Below are 19,350 nucleotides of genomic sequence, written 5' to 3'. Positions count from 1 at the left end.
TCACATCAGAGGTCCCCTTATCACATCAGAGGTCCTCCCATCACATCAGAGGTCCTCCCATCACATCAGAGGTCCTCCCATCACATCAGAGGTCCTCCCATCACATCAGAGGTCCTCCCATCACATCAGAGGTCCTCCCATCACATCAGAGGTCCCCCCATCACATCAGAGGTCCTCCCATCACATCAGAGGTCCTCCATCACATCAGAGGTCCCCCCATCACATCAGAGGTCCCCTCATCACATCAGAGGTCCCCTTATCACATCAGAGGTCCTCCCATCACATCAGAGGTCCTCCCATCACATCAGAGGTCCTCCCATCACATCAGAGGTCCTCCCCCATCACATCAGAGGTCCTCCCCCATCACATCAGAGGTTCCTCCATCACATCAGAGGTCCCCCATCACATCAGAGGTCCCCCCATCACATCAGAGGTCCCCCCATCACATCAGAAATCCCCTCATCACATCAGAGGTCCTCCCATCACATCAGAGGTCCCCCCATCATATCAGAGGTCCCCCCATCACATCAGAGGTCCTCCCGTCACATCAGAGGTCCCCCCATCACATCAGAGGTCCCCCCATCACATCAGAGGTCCTCCCATCACATCAGAGGTCCCCCCATCACATCAGAGGTCCTTCTATCACATCAGAGGTCCCCCCATCACTTTAGAGGTCCTTCCATCACATCAGAGGTTCCTCCATCACATCAGAGGTCCCCCCATCACATCAGAGGTCCTCCCATCACATCAGAGGTCCCCCCATCACATCAGAGGTCCTCCCATCACATCAGAGGTCCTCCCCCATCACATCAGAGGTTCCTCCATCACATCAGAGGTCCCCCCATCACATCAGAGGTCCCCCCATCACATCAGAGGTCCCCCCATCACATCAGAGGTACCCCCATCACATCAGAGGTCCTCCCATCACATCAGAGGTCCCCCCATCACATCAGAGGTCCTCCCATCACATCAGAGGTCCTCCCATCACATCAGAGGTCCTCCCATCACATCAGAGGTCCCCCCATCACATCAGAGGTCCCCCCATCACATCAGAGGTCCCCTCATCACATCAGAGGTCCTCCCATCACATCAGAGGTCCTCCCATCACATCAGAGGTCCCCCATCACATCAGAGGTCCCCTTATCACATCAGAGGTCCTCCCATCACATCAGAGGTCCTCCCATCACATCAGAGGTCCTCCCATCACATCAGAGGTCCTCCCATCACATCAGAGGTCCTCCCATCACATCAGAGGTCCCCCCATCACATCAGAGGTCCTCCCATCACATCAGAGGTCTCCCCATCACATCAGAGGTCCCCCCATCACATCAGAGGTCCCCCCATCACATCAGAGGTCCCCTCATCACATCAGAGGTCCTCCCATCACATCAGAGGTCCTCCCATCACATCAGAGGTCCCCCATCACATCAGAGGTCCCCCCATCACATCAGAGGTCCCCCCATCACATCAGAGGTCCCCTCATCACATCAGAGGTCCTCCCATCACATCAGAGGTCCTCCCATCACATCAGAGGTCCCCCATCACATCAGAGGTCCCCTTATCACATCAGAGGTCCTCCCATCACATCAGAGGTCCTCCCATCACATCAGAGGTCCTCCCATCACATCAGAGGTCCTCCCATCACATCAGAGGTCCTCCCATCACATCAGAGGTCCTCCCATCACATCAGAGGTCCCCCCATCACATCAGAGGTCCTCCCATCACATCAGAGGTCCTCCATCACATCAGAGGTCCCCCCATCACATCAGAGGTCCCCTCATCACATCAGAGGTCCCCTTATCACATCAGAGGTCCTCCCATCACATCAGAGGTCCTCCCATCACATCAGAGGTCCTCCCATCACATCAGAGGTCCTCCCCCATCACATCAGAGGTCCTCCCCCATCACATCAGAGGTTCCTCCATCACATCAGAGGTCCCCCATCACATCAGAGGTCCCCCCATCACATCAGAGGTCCCCCCATCACATCAGAAATCCCCTCATCACATCAGAGGTCCTCCCATCACATCAGAGGTCCCCCCATCATATCAGAGGTCCCCCCATCACATCAGAGGTCCTCCCGTCACATCAGAGGTCCCCCCATCACATCAGAGGTCCCCCCATCACATCAGAGGTCCTCCCATCACATCAGAGGTCCCCCCATCACATCAGAGGTCCTTCTATCACATCAGAGGTCCCCCCATCACTTTAGAGGTCCTTCCATCACATCAGAGGTTCCTCCATCACATCAGAGGTCCCCCCATCACATCAGAGGTCCTCCCATCACATCAGAGGTCCCCCCATCACATCAGAGGTCCTCCCATCACATCAGAGGTCCTCCCCCATCACATCAGAGGTTCCTCCATCACATCAGAGGTCCCCCCATCACATCAGAGGTCCCCCCATCACATCAGAGGTCCCCCCATCACATCAGAGGTACCCCCATCACATCAGAGGTCCTCCCATCACATCAGAGGTCCCCCCATCACATCAGAGGTCCTCCCATCACATCAGAGGTCCTCCCATCACATCAGAGGTCCTCCCATCACATCAGAGGTCCCCCCATCACATCAGAGGTCCCCCCATCACATCAGAGGTCCCCTCATCACATCAGAGGTCCTCCCATCACATCAGAGGTCCTCCCATCACATCAGAGGTCCCCCATCACATCAGAGGTCCCCTTATCACATCAGAGGTCCTCCCATCACATCAGAGGTCCTCCCATCACATCAGAGGTCCTCCCATCACATCAGAGGTCCTCCCATCACATCAGAGGTCCTCCCATCACATCAGAGGTCCCCCCATCACATCAGAGGTCCTCCCATCACATCAGAGGTCTCCCCATCACATCAGAGGTCCCCCCATCACATCAGAGGTCCCCCCATCACATCAGAGGTCCCCTCATCACATCAGAGGTCCTCCCATCACATCAGAGGTCCTCCCATCACATCAGAGGTCCCCCATCACATCAGAGGTCCCCTTATCACATCAGAGGTCCTCCCATCACATCAGAGGTCCTCCCATCACATCAGAGGTCCTCCCATCACATCAGAGGTCCTCCCATCACATCAGAGGTCCTCCCATCACATCAGAGGTCCTCCCATCACATCAGAGGTCCCCCCATCACATCAGAGGTCCTCCCATCACATCAGAGGTCCTCCATCACATCAGAGGTCCCCCCATCACATCAGAGGTCCCCTCATCACATCAGAGGTCCCCTTATCACATCAGAGGTCCTCCCATCACATCAGAGGTCCTCCCATCACATCAGAGGTCCTCCCATCACATCAGAGGTCCTCCCATCACATCAGAGGTCCTCCCATCACATCAGAGGTCCTCCCATCACATCAGAGGTCCTCCCATCACATCAGAGGTCTCCTCCTGGAGGGTTCAGGAAGCCCCCGTCACCTGGTTCTGTATTTGGGTCACAAAAATGATCATCTTGCTTGCTGACTGGATCACTGTTAGTGGATCTCACAGGCTCTCAGTCAGATGTAGAAGAAATGGCCCTTTGCAGGCATGGAAATCTAATGCCCACAACTGGACCTTTCGACAGACTTGGTCCGGCGGACAATCCAACGGACTTTGCAGCGGAGGTCCGCTGGACTTTCAAACGAACGGACTTGGCCACACACGATCTCTCCAAAAGTCAGACGGATTTGAAGGTGATGACGTAGAATAAGGAAGTTCATAGCCAGTAGCCAATAGCTGCCCTGGCTTCGGTTTCCGTCCGTCAGACCAGCACACAGACGACTGGATTTTTCAACCGGACTGGAGCCCATCGGAAAGATTTGAAGCAAGTTTTATTTCTGGGTCCGCCAGACTTTTGGGAAGAAAAAGTCCACTGGAGCACCACACACGATGGAACTGTCCGACGGATTCCAGTCCGCCAGACCAAGTCCATCGAAAAGTCCGGTCGTGTGTGCGTGGCGGCAGCCTCTTGCTGTGTAGCAGAACGCAGTGATCAGCTTGTACTTCTCCTCCTGTGGCCTCTGATCCCAGCACCACCTCTTTAGACACTGCCAAACCACATGGCTGCAGTTGCCCCTTTCACTAGCCCTCCTGCATATTTGCCAACTGTCCCGAATTTCCCGGGACATTCCCGTGATTAGGACCCTTTTCCCGATTTAATAGTTTCCCGGGAAATTCGGTTATTCACAATTTTTGCCACCGGCCACTAGAGGGCCTCCATTTTCAAGAAAACCAAAAGTAGGCTTGGCGGTTGGCTACAATAGAGATGCTGCGGCGCTGCCCACCCCCCGCCCTGCTGCCAGTCTCTGTGACCTGTAATGGAAAGGGACGGGGGATGGAAGGCGGCGCAGCTCAATCTCTTTCCATGCGGCAACTTTGTCTGGAGGAGCCACGGGGGGGGGAGGGCAGTCTGAATGTCAGAGGGGGACACCAGATGTAAGGAGGACCGATGGGGACACCAGATGGAAGGACTGATGAGGACACCAGATGTAAGGAGGACTGATGGGGACACCAGATGGAAGGACTGATGGGGACACCAGATGTAAGGAGGACTGATGGGGACACCAGATGTTAGGAGGAAAGATGGGGACACCAGATGAAAGGAGGACTGATGGGGACACCAGATGTAAGGAGGACCGATGGGGACACCAGATGTAAGGAGGACTGATGGGAACACCAGATGAAAGGAGGACTGATGGGGACACCAGATGTTAGGAGGACTGATGGGGACACCAGATGTTAGGAGGACTGATGGGGACACCAGATGAAAGGAGGACTGATGGGGACACCAGATGAAAGGAGGACTGATGGGGACACCAGATGTAAGGAGGACTGATGGGGACTCCAGATGTAAGGAGGACTGATGGGGACACCAGATGTTAGGAGGAAAGATGGGGACACCAGATGAAAGGAGGACTGATGGGGACACCAGATGAAAGGAGGACTGATGGGGACACCAGATGAAAGGAGGACTGATGGGGACACCAGATGTAAGGAGGACTGATGGGGACTCCAGATGTAAGGAGGACTGATGGGGACACCAGATGTTAGGAGGAAAGATGGGGACACCAGATGAAAGGAGGACTGATGGGGACACCAGATGTAAGGAGGACTGATGGGGACACCAGATGAAAGGAGGACTGATGGGGACACCAGATGAAAGGAGGACTGATGGGGACACCAGATGAAAGGAGGACTGATGGGGACACCAGATGTAAGGAGGACTGATGAGGACTCCAGATGAAAGGAGGACTGATGGGGACACCAGATGAAAGAAGGACTGATGGGGACACCAGGTGAAAGGAGGACTGATGGGGACACCAGGTGAAAGGAGGACTGATGGGGACACCAGGTGAAAGGAGGACTGATGGGGACACCAGGTGAAAGGAGGACTGATGGGGACACCAGGTGAAAGGAGGACTGATGGGGACACCAGGTGAAAGGAGGACTGATGGGGACACCAGGTGAAAGGAGGACTGATGGGGACACCAGGTGAAAGGAGGACTGATGGGGACACCAGGTGAAAGGAGGACTGATGGGGACACCAGGTGAAAGGAGGACTGATGGGGACTCCAGATGTAAGGAGGAATGATGGGGACTCCAGATGTTAGGAGGACTGATGGGGACACCAGATGTAAGGAGGAATGATGGGGACACCAGATGTAAGGAGGAATGATGGGGACTCCAGATGTAAGGAGGACTGATGGAGACACCAGATGTTAGGAGGACTGATGGGGACTCCAGATGTAAGGAGGACTGATGGGGACTCCAGATGTTAGGAGGACTGATGGGGACTCCAGATGTTAGGAGGACTGATGGGGACTCCAGATGTAAGGAGGACTGATGGGGACTCCAGATGTAAGGAGGACTGATGGGGACACCAGATGAAAGGAGGACTGATGGGGACACCAGATGAAAGGAGGACTGATGGGGACACCAGATGAAAGGAGGACTGATGGGGACACCAGATGTAAGGAGGACTGATGAGGACTCCAGATGAAAGGAGGACTGATGGGGACACCAGATGAAAGAAGGACTGATGGGGACACCAGATGAAAGAAGGACTGATGGGGACACCAGGTGAAAGGAGGACTGATGGGGACACCAGGTGAAAGGAGGACTGATGGGGACACCAGGTGAAAGGAGGACTGATGGGGACACCAGGTGAAAGGAGGACTGATGGGGACACCAGGTGAAAGGAGGACTGATGGGGACACCAGGTGAAAGGAGGACTGATGGGGACACCAGGTGAAAGGAGGACTGATGGGGACACCAGGTGAAAGGAGGACTGATGGGGACACCAGGTGAAAGGAGGACTGATGGGGACTCCAGATGTAAGGAGGAATGATGGGGACTCCAGATGTTAGGAGGACTGATGGGGACACCAGATGTAAGGAGGAATGATGGGGACACCAGATGTAAGGAGGAATGATGGGGACTCCAGATGTAAGGAGGACTGATGGAGACACCAGATGTTAGGAGGACTGATGGGGACTCCAGATGTAAGGAGGACTGATGGGGACTCCAGATGTTAGGAGGACTGATGGGGACTCCAGATGTTAGGAGGACTGATGGGGACTCCAGATGTAAGGAGGACTGATGGGGACTCCAGATGTAAGGAGGACTGATGGGGACTCCAGATGTAAGGAGGACTGATGGGAACACCAGATGAAAGGAGGACTGATGGGGACACCAGATGAAAGGAGGACTGATGGGGACACCAGATGAAAGGAGGACTGATGGGGACACCAGATGTAAGGAGGACTGATGAGGACTCCAGATGAAAGGAGGACTGATGGGGACACCAGATGAAAGAAGGACTGATGGGGACACCAGGTGAAAGGAGGACTGATGGGAACACCGGATGAAAGGAGGACTGATGGGGACACCAGGTGAAAGGAGGACTGATGGGGACACCAGGTGAAAGGAGGACTGATGGGGACACCAGGTGAAAGGAGGACTGATGGGGACACCAGGTGAAAGGAGGACTGATGGGGACACCAGGTGAAAGGAGGACTGATGGGGACACCAGGTGAAAGGAGGACTGATGGGGACACCAGGTGAAAGGAGGACTGATGGGGACACCAGGTGAAAGGAGGACTGATGGGGACACCAGGTGAAAGGAGGACTGATGGGGACACCAGATGAAAGGAGGACTGATGGGGACACCAGGTAAAAGGAGGACTGATGGGGACACCAGGTGAAAGGAGGACTGATGGGGACACCAGGTGAAAGGAGGACTGATGGGGACACCAGGTGAAAGGAGGACTGATGGGGACACCAGGTGAAAGGAGGAATGATGGGGACTCCAGATGTAAGGAGGAATGATGGGGACTCCAGATGTAAGGAGGAATGATGGGGACTCCAGATGTAAGGAGGAATGATGGGGACACCAGGTGAAAGGAGGACTGATGGGGACTCCAGATGTAAGGAGGAATGATGGGGACTCCAGATGTAAGGAGGAATGATGGGGACTCCAGATGTAAGGAGGAATGATGGGGACTCCAGATGTAAGGAGGAATGATGGGGACACCAGATGTAAGGAGGAATGATGGGGACTCCAGATGTTAGGAGGACTGATGGGGACTCCAGATGTTAGGAGGACTGATGGGGACTCCAGATGTTAGGAGGACTGATGGGGACACCAGATGTTAGGAGGACTGATGGAGACACCAGATGTTAGGAGGACTGATGGAGACACCAGATGTTAGGAGGACTGATGGGGACTCCAGATGTAAGGAGGACTGATGGGGACTCCAGATGTAAGGAGGACTGATGGGGACTCCAGATGTAAGGAGGACTGATGGGGACTCCAGATGTAAGGAGGACTGATGGGGACTCCAGATGTAAGGAGGACTGATGGGGACTCCAGATGTAAGGAGGACTGATGGGGACTCCAGATGTAAGGAGGACTGATGGGGACACCGGATGTTACGAGGACTGATGGGGACACCAGATGTAAGGAGGACTGATGGGGACACCGGATGTAAGGAGGACTGATGGGGACACCGGATGTAAGGAGGACTGATGGGGACACCGGATGTTAGGAGGACTGATGGGGACTCCAGATGTAAGGAGGACTGATGGGGACTCCAGATGTAAGGAGGACTGATGGGGACACCAGATGTTAGGAGGACTGATGGGGACACCAGATGTAAGGAGGACTGATGGGGACACCAGATGTTAGGAGGACTGATGGGGACACCAGATGTTAGGAGGACTGATGGGGACACCAGATGTTAGGAGGACTGATGGGGACACCAGATGGAAGGAGGACTGATGGGGACACCAGATGGAAGGAGGACTGATGGGGACACCAGATGGAAGGAGGACTGATGGGGACACCAGATGGAAGGAGGACTGATGGGGACACCAGATGGAAGGAGGACTGATGGGGACACCGGATGGAAGGAGGACTGATGGGGACACCAGATGTAAGGAGGACTGATGGAGACACCAGATGTTAGGAGGACTGATGGGGACACCAGATGGAAGGAGGACTGGTAAGGACACCAGATGTAAGGGGAAATGATGGGGACACCAGATGTAAGGGGAAATGATGGGGACATCAGATGAAAGGAGGACTGATGGGGACTCCAGATGTAAGGAGGAATGATGGGGACACCAGATGTAAGGAGGACTGATGGGGACTCCAGATGTAAGGAGGACTGATGGGGACACCGGATGGAAGGAGGACTGATGGGAACACCAGATGGAAGGAGGACTGATGGGAACACCAGATGAAAGGAGGACTGATGGGGACACCAGATGTAAGGAGGAATGATGGGGACACCAGATGTAAGGAGGACTGATGGGGACTCCAGATGTAAGGAGGACTGATGGGGACACCGGATGGAAGGAGGACTGATGGGGACTCCAGATGGAAGGAGGACTGATGGGAACACCAGATGGAAGGAGGACTGATGGGAACACCAGATGGAAGGAGGACTGATGGGGACACCAGATGGAAGGAGGACTGATGGGGACTCCAGATGGAAGGAGGACTGATGGGGACACCAGATGGAAGGAGGACTGATGGGGACTCCAGATGTAAGGAGGACTGATGGGGACTCCAGATGTAAGGAGGAAAGATGGGGACTCCAGATGTTAGGAGGAAAGATGGGGACTCCAGATGTTAGGAGGAAAGATGGGGACTCCAGATGTTAGGAGGAAAGATGGGGACTCCAGATGTTAGGAGGAAAGATGGGGACTCCAGATGTTAGGAGGAATGATGGGGACACCAGATGTTAGGAGGAAAGATGGGGACTCCAGATGTAAGGAGGAATGATGGGGACACCAGATGTTAGGAGGAAAGATGGGGACTCCAGATGTAAGGAGGACTGATGGGGACACCAGATGTTAGGAGGAAAAATGGGGACTCCAGATGTTAGGAGGAATGATGGGGACTCCAGATGTTAGGGGAAATGATGGGGACACCAGATGTTAGGAGGACTGATGGGGACACCAGATGTTAGGAGGAAAGATGGGGACACCAGATGTTAGGAGGACTGATGGGGACACCAGATGTTAGGAGGAAAGATGGGGACACCAGATGTTAGGAGGAAAGATGGGGACACCAGATGTTAGGAGGACTGATGGGGACACCAGATGTAAGGAGGACTGATGGAGACACCAGATGTTAGGAGGAAAGATGGGGACACCAGATGTTAGGAGGACTGATGGGGACACCAGATGTTAGGAGGAAAGATGGGGACACCAGATGTTAGGAGGAAAGATGGGGACACCAGATGTTAGGAGGACTGATGGGGACACCAGATGTAAGGAGGACTGATGGGGACACCAGATGTAAGGAGGGGCTCCACTGCTGGGGACACAGATGTGAGGAAGGTACCTGTGATGGGGCACCTGATATAAGGAGGGACTCTGCTGATGCCATCTGGTGGCAGGCGACGTGACTAGTGACACGCTCATGGCTCCCACTGATTCTACATTATGGCGAGTTGAATGATTTCATTTTATATTACAATGTAATAATAGAAATTATGCGCTTCAATCATCCTGACACCATAACAATCATGGCACCGGGATGATTGAAGCGCCAATACCAGTTATTTGGAGTATCTTTATCTGCTGATTGCTATTGTGGTGTAGAATCGGGGGGGCTGCTGTCCCTTCATCCCCCCCCCTTTCCCTCTCCATCCCCCATTCATCTTAGACTCTAACCACACCCCTTTGAGCCACGCCTGTTTAAGTCACGCTCGCTATTTTGCTTAAACCACGCCCATATTTCAACTTTTCATATGCCACGCCTACAAATGCATACCCCACCCCCTAATTATAATACAACCCTGCCTACAGCCAAAAAAGTGTCCCGGAATTTTTTTTTTTTTTACATTGTTAGCAACTATGCTAATGCTACCCCAATTGCTGGTGTTCTGCTGGTCCTTTACCACAGGCAGCTGCTGCAGCAATTACAGTCGGTGTATTGTGTCATCTGCACGGTGTGCACCTAAAGCTACCCCAATTGCTGGTGTTCTTCTGATCCTATGCCATAGGTAGCTGCTGCAGTAATTACAGTCGGTGTATTGTGTCATCTGCACGGTGTACACCTAAAGCTACCCCTATTGCTGGTGTTCTCATAGTAATAATACTACAGGCAGGCAGTTAATTCTGCTAGCTGCCGTATAATCAGTATATATGTCCCAGCTTTGTGCAGCTACATCTCCCTGCAGACCATTAGTATGTCTGGGAGGCCAACAAGGAGAGGCAGACAGTCACGAGCCAATAAAAGAGGGATAGCAGGCTCTGTGTCTAGAGACAACAGTGCCGGTCGTGGACGCGGTGCATCATCCTCATCATCAGCATGTGGCCGTGGAACACGGTTGTCCTTATTTTCGGCAGCTGGACATGTTGAGCCGCATCATGCCGAAGACTTGGTAGAGTGGATGACCAAGCGGTCCTCATCCTCCTCATCCTCTCACCCAGGGTCAGGGTACTGGAAAAGCACCCACAGACCAGCACCAGTGCCTAAGGCCCAATTTTTCAGCCCCTGTTTAACAGGTGCATGTGATTACAATTTTTGATGCAATGCTTTGCAGCAGGGCTAATTCCTGCACTCCAACTAGAGTATCTGTGAGGTGTTGCAGGGTTGTGGCACCAGTGCCTAAGGCCCAGTTTTCTGCCCGTGTTCAACAGGGGCATGTAATTACAATTCTTGATATAATCGGTCACAGCAGGGCGCTCCAGCGCCCACCAAGAGTCACTTTGAGGGCTTACAATGTTGTGGCAAAACCAACACCTTGTTCCGCCATTTCTGCAGAGCATATAGGGCAGGCCCCTACTTTCAAACATCCAACTTACAAACATCTCCTACTTGCAAACGGAAGGAGACAACAGCAAGTGAGATGAAATCTACCCCTAGGAAGGGAAATTCTCTCCTGTAAGAGTTGATATGGGAAAAAATGTGTCTCCTCTCCACTGATGCTTTATCACCAATCCTTGTTTTACTAAAACCCCCAAATTTTCAAAAAACATTTGTCATTGGGACGGAAAGTGAGGTGAAATCTTCTGAAGAGGAGCACAGACGGAAAAAAAATGTTACAGGGGTGATAACCCTTCCCTATGTTTTCAAAAAAACCTTAAAAATAGATTTTTTGACTGGAGCTACACTTTAACCACTTTCAGCCCCGGACCATTTTGCTGGTCAAAGACCAGACCACTCTTTGCGATTTGGCACTGCGTCGCTTTAACTGACAATTGCGCGGTCGTGCGACGTGGCTCCCAAACAAAATGTGTGCACGCGCCGGACACAGGGGGAGGGACCAATGTGTGTGCGCCGGACACAGGGGGAGGGACCAATGTGTGTGCGCTGGACACAGGGGGAGGGACCAATGTGTGTGCGCCGGACACAGGGGGAGGGACCAAAGTGTGTGCGCCAGACACAGAGGGAGGGACCAATGTGTGTGCGCCAGACACAGAGGGAGGGACCAAAGTGTGTGCGCCAGACACAGAGGGAGGGACCAATGTGTGTTCACCGGACACAGGGGGAGGGATATATATTACATGATCTCCCCCCACCCCCCCACAGTTAGAATCACTCCCTAGGACACACTTAGCCCTTACAGCGCCACCTTATGTTTAACCCCTTCACTGCCAGACACATTGCATTGCAATTTCATAGCACTGATTGCTGTATTATACACAGTTAGTAAGGTTGAATAAAGAGAACAGTCCATCCAGTTCAACCTGAGTGAGTGTCTGCAATTGTCCCTATCCCTGTACATTGCACACTCACATCAGTCCCTACCCTCAGGGAGCCCACAATCCAAGGTCCCCATTCATATACTGGGGCCAATTTTTGGACAGAAGCCAATTAACCTATCAGCATGTCTTTGGAGTGTGGGAGGAAACCGGAGTACCCGGAGGAAACCCACGCAGGCACAGGGAGAACATGCAAACTCCAGGCAGGTAGTGTTGTGGTTGGGATTCAAACCAGTGACCTTTTTTACTGCTAGGTGAGAGTGCCACCCACTACACCACTGTGCCGCCCACTACACCACTGTGCCGCCCACTACACCACTGTGCCGCCCCACTACACCACTGTGCCGCCCCACTACACCACTGTGCCGCCCACTACACCACTGTGCCGCCCACTACACCACTGTGCCGCCCACTACACCACTGTGCCTCCCACTACACCACTGTGCCGCCCACTACACCACTGTGCCGCCCACTACACCACTGTGCCGCCCCACTACACCACTGTGCCGCCCCACTACACCACTGTGCCGCCCACTACACCACTGTGCCGCCCACTACACCACTGTGCCGCCCACTACACCACTGTGCCGCCCACTACACCACTGTGCCGCCCACTACACCACTGTGCCGCCCCACTACACCACTGTGCCGCCCCACTACACCACTGTGCCGCCCACTACACCACTGTGCCGCCCACTACACCACTGTGCCGCCCACTACACCACTGTGCCTCCCACTACACCACTGTGCCGCCCACTACACCACTGTGCCGCCCACTACACCACTGTGCCACCCCACTACACCACTGTGCCGCCCCACTACACCACTGTGCCGCCCACTACACCACTGTGCCGCCCAAAAATGCCATTAATGCGAATGGTCCCAAAAATGTGTCAAAAGTGTCCACCATAACATCGCAGTCAGGATAAAAATCGCTGCCATTACTAGTAAAAAAATAAATAAAAAATCAATAAAAATTGCCATAAAACAATCCCCTATTTTTTAGGCGCTAACCAATCAAATGCTTATTGCAATCTTTTTTACCAAAAATATGTAGAAGAATACACCGACCTGCCTGCAGCGCCCCCCAGCATGTACACTGAGCTCGAAACTGGCCGGCCCGAAACCCTGTGTGACGTCATCCCGCACCGGCCAATGAAGACACCCGAAATCCGGGAACTCAGAAAAAGATGGTGGGGAAGGGGAGCGTTGGAGGAAAAGTGAGGATTAGCGGTCTTTGGTTCCGCTTCAAAGTCGAAGTTCCGCCTTTAATGTCCCTATAAAATCATTTGTTTGGGCCAAGCGCCTATTTAAAGAAGGGACATTAAATGTGGAGTTATTAAAGGGGCCGCCATATACTGATATCATAGGAGGGGCTCCACCTGATGATATAAAGAGGAGCTCCGCCTGGATATAGTATCACATATACTGACCTGATGATATAAAGAGGAGCTCCGCCTGGATGTATTTTACAGGGTCAACATATATTGATTTTAATAAAGAGGAAATCCACCTAGATATATTATTACATATACTGATCTATCATAAATCTATTCCCAGCTCTGCTCCTTGTTCAGGGGGTTTGTAGCCCGATCTGTGAAATAAAGAAAGAAAATCAAATTTACCAAATCCTCCCCGGGTGTCATGAGGATCACCGGAACCTCCCCCATACAGACATGAGGACCACCGGAACCTCCCCCATACAGATATGAGGACCACCGGAACCTCCCCCACACAGGCATGAGGACCACCGGAACCTCCTCCATACAGACATGAGGACCACCGGAACCTCCCCCATACAGACATGAGGACCACCAGAACCTCCCCCATACAGACATGAGGACTTCTGGAACCCCCGCCAATACAGATATGAGGACCACCAGAAACCCCCCCCCCCCCCCGATACAGACATGAGGGCCTCCGGAACCTCCCCCATACAGACGTGAGGACCCCCATAACCCCCCGATACAGACGTGAGGACATCCGGAACCCCCCCATACAGTCATGAGAACCTCCAGAACGCCCAATACAAATATGAGGACCTTCGAAACCCCCGATACAGACACAAGGGCCATGAGAATCCCCGATACAGATATGAGAGCCTCCAGAACCCCCCCCTAACCTCCGATACAGACATGAGGGCTTCCGGAACCTCCCCCATACAGACATGAGGGCCTCCGGAAACCCCCCCCCCGATAGACATAAGGACCACCAGAACCCCCCCCCCCCCCGATACAGACACGAGGACCACCGGAACCTCCCCCCTACAGACATGAGGACTTCTGGAACCCCCACCAATACAGACATGAGGACCACCAGAACCTCCCCCATACAGACATGAGGACCACCAAACCCCCCCCCCCCCCGATACAGACATGAGGGTCTCCGGAACCTCCCCCGATAGACATGAGGGCCTCCGCAACCCCCCCCCCCCCCCCCGATACAGACATGAGGACCTACGAAACCTCACCCATACAGACATGAGGACTTCTGGAACCCCCGCCAATACAGATATGAGGATCACCGGAACCTCCCACCAACAGACATGAGGACCACCAGAACCCCCCCCATACAGACATGAGGGCTTCCGGAACACCCCCCCTCCAGATACAGACGTGAGGACATCCGGAACCCCCCCAAACAGACATGAGAACCTCCAGAACGCCCAATACAAATATGAGGACCTTCGAAACCCCCGATACAGACACAAGGGCCATGAGAACCCCCAATACAGATATGAAAGCCTCCAGAACCCCCCCCTGACCTCCGATACAGACATGAGGACCTCCGGAACCTCAAGAACCCCCGATACAGGACACGAGGACCTCCGGAACCTCAAGAACCCCCGATACAGGACACTTGGACCTCCAGAACCTCAAGAACCCCCGATACAGGACACGAGGGCCTCTGGAACCCCCCCATACAGACATGAGGACCTCCGGAACCTCAAGAACCCCCGATACAGGACACGAGGACCTCCGGAACCTCAAGAACCCCCGATACAGGACACTTGGACCTCCAGAACCTCAAGAACCCCTGATACAGGACACGAGGACCTCCGGAACCCCCCCGATACAGACATGAAGGCCTCCGGAACCCCCCCGATACAGATGAGGACCACCAGAACCCCATTCCCCCCGGAACCACATATGAGGACCACTGGAACCCCCCTCCCCAATACAGTCATGAGGACCACCAACCACCTCCCCCCCCGATACAGACATGAGGACCACCAGAACCCCACTCCCACGATACAGACATGAGGGCCTCCGGAAACCCCCTGATACAGGCATGAGGACCACTGGAACCCCGCTACAGACATGAGGACCGCGGAACCCCTGATGCAGATATAAGGACCACCGGAACCTCCAGAACCCCCCGATACAGGATATGCGGACCCCTGGAACCCCCCAATACAGACATGAGGACCACCAGAACCCCATTCCTTCCCGGAACCAGACATGAGGACCACTGGAACCCCCTCCCCAATACAGCCATGAGGACCACCAGCAACCTCCCCCCCTCCGATACAGACATGAGGACCACCAGAACTCCCCCCGATACAGACATGAGGACCACCGGAACTCCTCCCCAATACGGACATGAGGACCACCGGAACTCCCCCCCCGGAACCAGACATGAGGACCACTGGAACCCCCCTTCCCAATACAGTCATGAGGACCACCAGCAACCTCCCCCCCTCCGATACAGACATGAGACCTCCGGAACCCCCCGATACAGACATGAGACCTCCGGAACACCCGATACAGACATGAGACCTCCGGAACCCCCGATACAGACATGAGACCTCCGGAACCCCTGATACAGACATGAGACCTCCGGAACCCCCCGATACAGACATGAGACCTCCGGAACACCCGATACAGACATGAGACCTCTGGAACCCCCCGATACAGACATGAGACCTCCGGAACACCCGATACAGACATGAGACCTCCGGAATCCCCCGATACAGACATGAGACCTCCGGAACCCCCCGATACAGACATGAGACCTCTGGAACCCCCCGATACAGACATGAGACCTCCGGAACACCCGATACAGACATGAGACCTCCGGAACCCCCGATACAGACATGAGACCTCCGGAACCCCCGATACAGACATGAGACCTCCGGAACCCCTGATACAGACGTGAGGACCTCCGGAACCCCCCAATACCGATGTGAGGACCTCCGGAACCCCCTGATGCAGATGTGAGGACCTCTGGAATCCCCCGATACAGACATGAGACCTCCGGAACCCCCCGATACAGACATGAGGACCTCCGGAACCCCCCAATACAGATGTGAGGACCTCCGGAATCCCCCAATACAGATGTGAGGACCTCCGGAATCCCCCGATACAGACATGAGGACCTCCGGAACCCCCCAATACAGATGTGAGGACCTCCGGAATCCCCCGATACAGACATGAGGACCTCCGGAACCCCCCGATACAGATGTGAGGACCTCTGGAATCCCCCAATACAGATGTGAGGACCTCCGGAACCCCCCGATACAGACATGAGACCTCCGGAACCCCCAATACAGACATGAGACCTCCGGAACCCCTGATACAGACGTGAGGACCTCCGGAACCCCCCAATACCGATGTGAGGACCTCCGGAACCCCCTGATGCAGATGTGAGGACCTCTGGAATCCCCCGATACAGACATGAGACCTCCGGAACCCCCCGATACAGACATGAGACCTCCGGAACCCCCGATACAGACATGAGACCTCCGGAACCCCTGATACAGACGTGAGGACCTCCGGAACCCCCCAATACCGATGTGAGGACCTCCGGAACCCCCTGATGCAGATGTGAGGACCTCTGGAATCCCCCGATACAGACATGAGACCTCCGGAACCCCCCGATACAGACATGAGGACCTCCGGAACCCCCCAATACAGATGTGAGGACCTCCGGAATCCCCCAATACAGATGTGAGGACCTCCGGAATCCCCCGATACAGACATGAGGACCTCCGGAACCCCCCAATACAGATGTGAGGACCTCCGGAATCCCCCGATACAGACGTGAGGACCTCCGGAACCCCCCGATACAGATGTGAGGACCTCTGGAATCCCCCAATACAGATGTGAGGACCTCCGGAACCCCCCGATACAGACATGAGACCTCCGGAACCCCCAATACAGATGTGAGGACCTCCGGAATCCCCCGATACAGACATGAGACCTCCGGAACCCCCAATACAGATGTGAGGACCTCCGGAACCCCCTGATACAGATGTGAGGACCTCCGGTACCCCCGATACAGACATGAGGGCCTCCGGAACCCCCCCCATATGGGCATTAAAATGATATGACTCCGGGACATTGGACCTCTCATGACACATATGGGGGATTCTCTTGCTCTGAGGGGTGAACAGTGTGTGAGAAGCCTCTGATGGAAGCTGCGCACACATTACACCCAGTCCCGTGTCCCACCCTGACACCAACTCGTGACATCATCCTAGAAGTGACATCACACGGACAGGAAGTTGTACAGAAAGTGCAGACAGCAGAAAACCGGTGTTGTAAAGATTTCTGGGACTCTGAAACCAAACCGCGTCACTTCCGGTGCGGCTCCATCACTGAAACAGCTGAGGGCGGGGCTTTACTGCACATGTGCGATTTCACGACCCTTGATCGCACATGCATGGGAGCTACCCGCGGTCGAGAAATATTATGCTCTCGAGCGGGCGGGCGGAGAGATGTTTAACGTCAGAAACAGCCCCGCCCACCCCACTAGCACGCTGCGAATCTTATGTATGTCCGGAGTCCAGAAAATTGATGGACTCGAGGGGGTGGGCGGAGGCGGAGAGTTGGTGGGAGGAGGAGATAGAGCTTGGAGATGGGGGCGGAGCTTGGAGAGGGGGCGGGGCCCCCTGCATAGCACTGAGTACATGTACAGTACATTGTTCTGCCAATAAATACGCTGCCACTGCGCCCGTCAAATGCCTCACTGCACCCAGAAAACGCCTCACTGCGCCCAGAAAACGCCTCACTGCGCCCAGCAAACGCCTCACTGCGCCCAGCAAACGCCTCCCTGTTCATAAAAGTGTCAAACTAAAAAAATAAAAGTAAAATTAACAATACAAAAAAATAAAAAATGTAAAGCGCCCCTGTCCCCGTGAGCTCGTACGCAGAAGCGAACGCATACGTAAGTCCCGCCCACATGTGAAAACGGTGGGCAAACCACACATGTGAGGTATCGCCGCGAACGTTAGAGCGAGAGCGATAATTCTAGCACTAGACCTCCTCTGTAACCCAAAACATGTAACCAGTAAAAAAATGTAAAGCGTCGCCTATGGGGAATTTTTAAATACCAAAATTTAGCTCCATTCCACAAGCGCGTGCAATTTTGAAGCGTGACGTGTTGGGTATCTATTTACTCGGCGTATCTTCATCTATCACATTATGCAAAAAAAATTGGGATAACTTTACTGTTTTTTTTTTTGTTTGTTTTTTTAAAGCACAAAACTGTTTTTTTTTTTTTAAACGTGTTAGAAAAATTGCTGCGCAAATACCGTGCGAGATAAAAAGTTGCTACGACCGCCATTGTATTCTCCGGGGTCTTTGCTATAAAACACATATAATGTTTGGGGGTTCCGTGTCATATTCTAGCAATAAATGATGGATTTTACATTGGAGGAGAGAAATGTCAGAATTGGTCTGGGCGACAAGATCCGGAATTCCCATCACTGCACAATATTTCTCGAACGAGGCATGCGCGATCAAAGGCCGTTATCTCGCCAAGAGTCCCTAACTCGCGCATGCGCAGTAAAGCCCCGCGGAAAGCCGTTACAGTGAAACACCTGCACAGGAAGTGACGCATGAGTCGCAGCTATATTTACAACAATGGTACAGAGAACCTGCCCCTCCCCCGGTCACCCCGCACTCACTGATCCGCCCCTCCATCCTCCGCCGCCTCACCGGCTACTTCCTGGTCTCGCAGCCACTTCCGCCAGCACACCATGCCTCCTCCCCCTCGCCGCCGCCGTCATTTCCGCCCGCACTCACGAAGCCAGCACATCCATGCCGCGCATGACCGGAAGCCTCTCTTCCACCGGAAGTAGTTGTCGCTGAGGCGAATCCGCCGTCCCGCCGCTAGAGGGAGCCGCGATGCCACCGGAGGGCGCCGTCACCACCA

The sequence above is a fragment of the Lithobates pipiens genome, unplaced genomic scaffold, assembly GCF_037356315.1.
Source record: "Lithobates pipiens isolate NorthernLeopardFrog02 unplaced genomic scaffold, aLitPip1_a1.2 Scaffold_69, whole genome shotgun sequence".
Lineage (NCBI taxonomy): Eukaryota > Metazoa > Chordata > Amphibia > Anura > Ranidae > Lithobates > Lithobates pipiens.
This window is presented reverse-complemented; position numbering follows the sequence as displayed.